Source organism: Typha latifolia, chromosome 5, assembly GCF_019914945.1.
Source record: "Typha latifolia isolate L0001 chromosome 5, TyphaL0001v2, whole genome shotgun sequence".
NCBI classification, from domain to species: Eukaryota; Viridiplantae; Streptophyta; class Magnoliopsida; order Poales; family Typhaceae; genus Typha; species Typha latifolia.
In genome coordinates, this window is record NC_133090.1 from 4438696 (window position 1) to 4446034 (window position 7339).

The following is a 7339-nucleotide window of genomic DNA, read 5'->3' on the forward strand; positions in this document are numbered from 1 at the left end:
GCAGTAGGTCCGTCAAGATTGGGGGTCAACCTCGAGTGTCGCGAGCGAGGCTCGAGAACACTGACGAGGGGTGAGGTTCAAGGATGCGGACGAGGGTTGTGGCTAGGTTCTCCTCCCATGGATTAGCCTTGGGGTCAACGGTCAACCTAAGGGCATTTTAGGTATTTAAGATATTTTAGAAATAAAATAATTTTAATTAATAGAATATTCTCATAGTTTTAGTTGAAATTTAACTTAGGATGTTTTATGCACATATTCCTTAAATCATCGGGCTCGATTTACAAATAGTAAAAATGTAGGGTGTAAATACAAATTTAGCTAAAAGTCAGGGTGTTATATATAAATTTCCCTAATATTTTTTAATTTTGGAGACTTAATTTCATACTATTTTGTTGAAAATCTATGTTCTGATTTGTAGTTAAGCAGCTTTAGAGATTTAATTTGATTTCATAAAACGCGAGAGCTTTATGGGTGTTATGTCATGTTGTAATTTTCTTAAACATCGAAATTTTGGGCAAGAAGCTTAAACTTGCCGACACTCCCAAAGTTATTTTTAGGTACGGGATCAAAATTCAAAACAGTGCCAATGGCCCCAACTCTTTGGAGTGTGGAGTTACAGTTGACTCCTTCCTATGAGCCATCCGACTCCAACCTAATTACCTATTCGAACCAGTTAATTCCCATTTTCCGGAGGGAGTTGATTCCTTCAACCCCATCACAACTACCCAAACGGACTGACTCTCTCCTACCACTTAAATCGTATTAAATTAGCGTTTGCATTTGCCTTGAATGCAAAGAAAAAGGGGTTTGTTTATTTTAGTGTGGCCCTGACTAAATTATTATATTTATATGTATTTTATATTTTTACTAAATCGCTGACTAATTCGGACGTAGAAACGCTGAATATTTTCAGCATTTTATTTATAGGAATCCATGCTTGAGAGACATGTCGTTGATTCCAAACGCTTCTTCGGCGGCTACGTGCGTACACGCTGGGCGACCACCCACATCTTTCCACATTCTTCTACACTTGCTTGCTCACACGCCTCAAACTTTTTATTATTACTTTGCAGAGAGTCCAAGAATTCTCTAGCTTTGTCTCGAATTCCACTCCCTTATAAATATCCATCACAACTCTTCTTCTTAGTTATTCCGCAAGCTGACAAAGAGTACACCAGAAACCAATCAAGTCCTCAGCCATCTATGGATAAGCTCTCCAGTTCTTGGATTAATCTATCGAGGTTAGGGAAGTGGAATCAGGCCGAGGAGATTGATGGAAAGACCAGTAGTAGTAGTAGTAGTCGTCGTCGTTCAATAGAGCAAGAGAAAAGACAGCAGGAGGAGAGCAAGAAGAATTCGCAGCAGCAGTTATCGAGGCCTCGGTTTGCTCCAGAATTTGATGGTATTAATTGCTTTGAGACATTAGTTTCGCATTGATTCGTTTCTTCTTTGGGTTCCGTTTGTTTTAATTTCTATTTGTAAAGCTAAAGATTGGGTGTGCATATTTTAACATTTGTAAGAAAAGTGAAGAATACTTGCAAATCCATTAAGATAAGGAGCCTGGAAGTGTATCTTATCCACTAATATTTGGTTGAATTTTTTACGGATTTATGTCCTTTTTTGCAAAGGTTATGTGTACCTTATTTCCTATATCCCGTTTAATCAATTTAAAAAAAAATCCTAATTTTTAATAATAAAAAAAACTAATACCAGTGTAAATTATTATATTATTTAAATAAATATTAGTATAAAAAGTAATAATTATATTTGATGTGATATAAAATTAATATTAAAATATAAAGAATAGTAAATTTGTATTGAGAATCGGCAATATTTTAAATTAAATAAAAAAATATATTCTTAATTAGATATAAATAGGTAGTAATTAGGTAGTATCTAATCAAGAGATAAAATAATAATTTTAAATTATTATTAAATTAATTGTTAAAAGTTATATAGAATAAGAGTAAAGAGAATGATGAATTAGTATACCAAAATAATAATAATTATTATTTAGTTATTATATCCGAAAAAATTGACTTATTTTAGAAGAAAATTATTTTTATTTCTCATGAGAAGTGAAAGGGAGCTAAAAATATAGTTTAAATAGAATTTATAGAGGTTTTATTGCTGACCCATTTTGCCATGTACGACGTAATGCTAGGTAGGTGGGAAAAGTTACTGGTGATGGTAAGCATGAGAAAATTATTTTTCCTACTTTGTCTTTAGTAATTATTGCACTAACAAGCCTCCTTGCAATTAAATGTCTTTCCCTCAATTAAACGTGCAACCTAAGTTAGATCACAAGGAGAGCAATTAAAGCAGTAGGTAAGATATATTTAGACTAGTTAAAAGAAACCAAAATAATAGAAAATAACTTAAATTTTTAGAAAAATATATACCGTTATTTCTCTCACCATAAAAAAGAGAAATTAGCTAATCAATATTGCAGGTAGGTTGATTAGCTTTTCCCTAAGACAATAGGAAACATGGGCACATACAAAATAGTTGAATAAATGAAATAAATTCTAAGAAAATATGCTTCAAATGCCAAGGACAGTGAAGTCTCAGTTGAGAATGCTGGAGAGAATTTCAGAGTCCATTTCAATGGATATTCTGCTTAAATTGAATCTCTCTTACTTTGAGTATGGCCATCTTAAGGTCCTGAGCCTTTGCAGAGAGGATCGTTTGGAAAGATGTTCGTTTCATCTAGGAAGCGAGGCTACCATTACTAAGCCTAACAAAGAAGCCCGCACCAGCAGTGGAATTGATCAAGAAAGAGACCCATGAGAGTTGAGGTTTGTGATGCTGTTGGCTGGGCTTTCCAACTAGCCCTAGCCAAAGTGTTTTTAAGACCTTTTGTATTATTTTAGTGATGTTGGTAGAACATGGATAGATAAGCTAGTCTTGAAGAGCACTTGGTTGGTAGAACTATGTTTCTATTGGAATAAGATCTCATTGCATCTTTCCACAACTTTCACATGCCTTGACGAATTAGACATTGGCCAGCGAAGATGCTTTTCTGTTGTTGGAAGGCCCTTCTTCTATCCAACGGTTGGAAAGCCAATCGTCTTGAAAAGCAAGAAAACTTGTCTCTCATGCTTTTCCCAAAAATCTGAATTTTGAAATTCTTTTAAAAGGCATGGTTCCCAATGGTATTAACTCTTAATCTTCGCTCTTACTCTCCTTATCTCTAGTAGAGGCCGTCAGGTCGGGTCGGGCCGGGTTCGAGTCAGATTTTTTGGGCCAATCGGATTTAAAAATTTCTTCATGGCTTGACCCACTAATAACTGGGGTTAGGCCGGGTTCAGGCCAGGCTACAATATTCTAGCCCGTTACCGTCCACTAGCTTATTAGATATTACGCTTAGATTGGGTATAATGGGTCTAACATAATGGGTTAAATATAAAAAATATTATATCTTATTTGGGCCGAGTTTAATAGATTTATACGAAGTCATTCTAGTTATCTTTCATATAACATACTTATATATTAATATATAGTTTATATTCAATGTGGGACTAAAAAAATTATATGAATATGCATGTATTATGGGTCGGGTGGCCGAGCCAAGAGGGCAAAGGCTTAGCCCATGCCACCCACTTCCATCTCGGGCTCGGGCCAAATTTATCCCGATTAAAATCGAGCGGCTTCAGGTCGAGTTTGGGCGGGTCGAGCCTAACGATTGTAAAATCCCAAAAAATGAGCACGCTGCCCTCTTTTTCTTCCCCTCCTTTTCCTTTTTCTTTTTTTTCCTTCTTTCCTTCCCTCTCTCCCCGTAGCCATTTCCCCTTACCGGCCCAGCACGTTGCCAAATCATGTCGCTACCACAGAACAGCTTACTGGTGAGTTGCATATTTAGCCTTCCCTCTCTTCCTCTTACTCGTTTGGTCTCGTCAAGTGAATGGCCAGCTGGCGACTTTTAGTCACCACCGCGCCAGTCCTAGGAGCTTCACCCCATGAAGCTCTCATGGTTAGGCCCTTCCTGGGCTCTTCTTGCCTTTGGGGGAGGCCACACCAAGTGGCCTCTTCCCGACGACTTCCGTGGGCCAATTCAACCAGTGCTAGCGCCATCTTCTACCCCCAGCCGATTGAAGGTTCCCTTCTTCGTGAGATGAAGCTTCCAACGTCGTTCTTTGGTGCCCGCATGGTTGGGTTAGTCGAGCGACTCATCCCCTTGGTCATCGGTCGTAGTGTGGCTTGATCAGCGTTGGATACCTCGGCCAGCCGTGCACTGCCTCGTGTGGAGTGTGTGCGTCGCATGGGTGCATTGGTGCGGTTGGTTGGGAGTGTCGATGGCAGGGACCATCGGTGACCCCTTCCCCATCATGGAGCCTCTTCGTGAAGATGGCTCCTCACTCGGCCTTCGGTCGGATTGCTCTTCGAGTGTCATCCCCACTATGGGTGTGGCTTGGTGCACCGACCTTGGCTGCCGACGGTGGTGGACGTTGGCAACACCTCCTTCCTCTTGGTTGGTCTTGGTCGCGTGAGAGGAAGGAGGTGGGGGTGGGAGGGTGTTGTTGAGTTGGGTTGCCTAGCCTAACTTGGGCTTGGTTGGGCTGTGGCTAGCCCAACCCAAGTGGTGGTTGGGCTGCTGTGGCGATTAGGCCGCAGGCAGCACAACTTAAGTGGTAGGTTTGGGCAGTAGGTAGGTAGTCGATGTGGTGGGTTTGGGCTACTAGCAGCCCACCCCAAGTTTGTTGGTAATTTGGGCCGCTGCCCAGCCCATGAGGCTTTTAGGCCTAATTGCCTTAGGGCTTTAGGCCCAATTTTGGTAGGTTTGTGCTTGGCTTTGAGATGACCCAAGCGGATTAGTTGCACAATAATCATTTTCAATTTATGTTAGTCATCTTATTATTTTCTTTTTGTCAACTTGAGCCTTAATATTTATTATTGATAAAGAGTGATTTGGTTAATTATAATAATTGCTCTTAATAGGGATTTAGTTCTAACTAACATTTAGCATGGTTGATTTTAATTTTTGCTAAATTAATTTTTAGCAGAGAAGTCGGTGTTCTAAGTGTATCTATATTAATTGCTCTTATCAGAGAATTAATATAGATTAGTGTAAGAAAATGATATTAAGCAAGTTGCATTAGTTAACAAAGCTTATTAATTAAATGTTGTTTATGTGATCTTCTGTAAATTTGATAATAGTGATTTGGGTGATAATTTGAGGAATATTTTTAATTACGTTTAATAACATATCAAGTATTGGTACAACTATGCCACTCCTACTTAATTAATTAAATAGAAGAATTCTTAAATGGACCTACCTAAACCTATAGTGGCGTCAGAATGGTTATTTAATAAATTAGTGGTAGGTAATTATGCTTATGCTTTTTATTATTTTTCTTATTAAGGTGGGCTTCGTACCCTATGAGGATGATCCTATGATGCAGTTGCATCTATTATCAGCAAAACTATCATCAAACAAGTAAACTTTTATAATCTAGAAATAGTGTAGAGAATAAAATAACTTACCTTAAGATATCATCACATTCATATTACGTTAAGATATCTTAAGATATTATGTATGTGCAAATTCATATTATGTGCATATATTTTTCTTATTGTTATTATTGCGCATTGTGCATATTAAATATATTTTGTTATTTGATAAGATTTCATATATTATGATTTCTACGCATATTTATTGGGCATTAACATATGTGTTAGCACGTAAAATATGATAATGATATGTGTTCCATTATGCTTGTTATGTTATATAATATCATACCACCTGCACACGTACACAACCATAAAGGGGGTGACTGTTGCGCCTCGTATATATCCTATAATTCTCCAACGAGGGTTAAGGGTGAGGAATATTATTAAACTTATATATTAGAGCCCACACCTGAGATTGCAATTGTTGATCACAGACAATCAGATAGTCATTTTGTTGGGGTTGTGATTTACTATCGATCGACAAGAGCGAAGGGTAGGATGACGTAGACCTAACATTACCTGATGATGTAGGGTGAGGGTGTCCATGAGCGATGGCTCATGATTTTTGCATGGTAGTGTAATGATTTAGAGTTGAGAGCTCGAATGGTAGTATCGATGTGCGATACTGACCTATGTGATGAGCTTACGACTAAGGTTCTTAGTATGTGATGGTAGACAATCGGTCATCCTGTTCGCTAGGTGATGGGCTAATAATCCTACTTCTAGGGTCTGCCCTCTCTTGGGGATATGTGTGTGGCCAAATGTGAGTGATGATATGGTCTACGGGTGTAGCTCTGTATGAGCCTAAGTTACTGACTTGATAGTCTGAGATGATGCATATTATGTGGCGTAGCATTGACATGGCCTATGTGCGAATCTTAGTGTGAGCTTGGGTTTAAGGACATATTAGTCTATATTGGTGCATGTCATGTTACTATTTGCTAATGTATATGCACATTGGATGAGCATGATGAGTATGTGGTACTGATATATTCTATTTGATTATGATGCACATATTTATATTTATCTATTATTGTATCCTTGCTTATACTATTTGTAGACTATAAAAGTAGATACTTGTTGAGCTTTATACTCACCACCGTTTCGTAAAATTATTTTCAGATTACTATATAATTCTACGCCCCTGGAGAATTTGACAATGATTGATTTATAGTTTTTTTTTCTTATTTATTCTATTCGTATAAATTTAGCTAGATGGCTTGTAGTTCCCACGTAGGCATTGATTTATATTTTATGAATATGTATTTTGATGTTATAGACTTATTTTGTTTATATTATTTATAAAAATGTGGGCTTTTCTTTTATATATTGTATTGAAACATTAATCAGCAGGTCACGTGGTAATCACGTGGGTTCTACCCACGTGAGGGGCACGTATTTGGGATAGGTGTTACAACAATCATCTCTAATCTCTAAGCAGCTCGTGATGCTATAGGTACCGAGCGTAGTCTAGCATTAGTTTCACCTTGTTTTTTTTTAACCTCCTTGCTCCTTTATTCTTCTTCCTTTTTTTTCTTCCTCCAATGTCACACTTCCTTGTCATCTCCGTCGAAATTTGTACTCTCTCTCTAATGTTTAGGGTTTCTCTTTTTTTTTTTCACTACCTAGTATATATGTAAGGAGATAAATCCTAGAGACATACGTGTTTAGTTTTCTTTTCTATTTACTAATAGGAGTTTGATATGAGTTAAGAATAAGTGCATTATCATTCTTATTCTTTTTTATTATTATAATTTTTCTATATGCTTTGGCTAACATGTGTTGGTAGCTTGTAAGACCAAGAAAATCTCGCATCTCTTTTGGGAAGTTAGTAGTGCCCACCTCACCATGTTTGCAATTTTCTCTGGGTCCACCTCAACCGTAGCTG

The 7339-nt window shown here is 37.6% G+C and overlaps 1 long non-coding RNA gene across 1 annotated transcript; it reads left to right on the forward strand.

Moving 5' to 3' along the window:
* Positions 1-1149: 1149 nt before the first annotated feature.
* Positions 1150-2974, forward strand: LOC140788035 (uncharacterized). The gene is made up of 2 exons (XR_012108951.1): positions 1150-1402; positions 2679-2974. It is a non-coding gene; the product is annotated as an uncharacterized lncRNA (long non-coding RNA).
* Positions 2975-7339: the final 4365 nt, after the last annotated feature.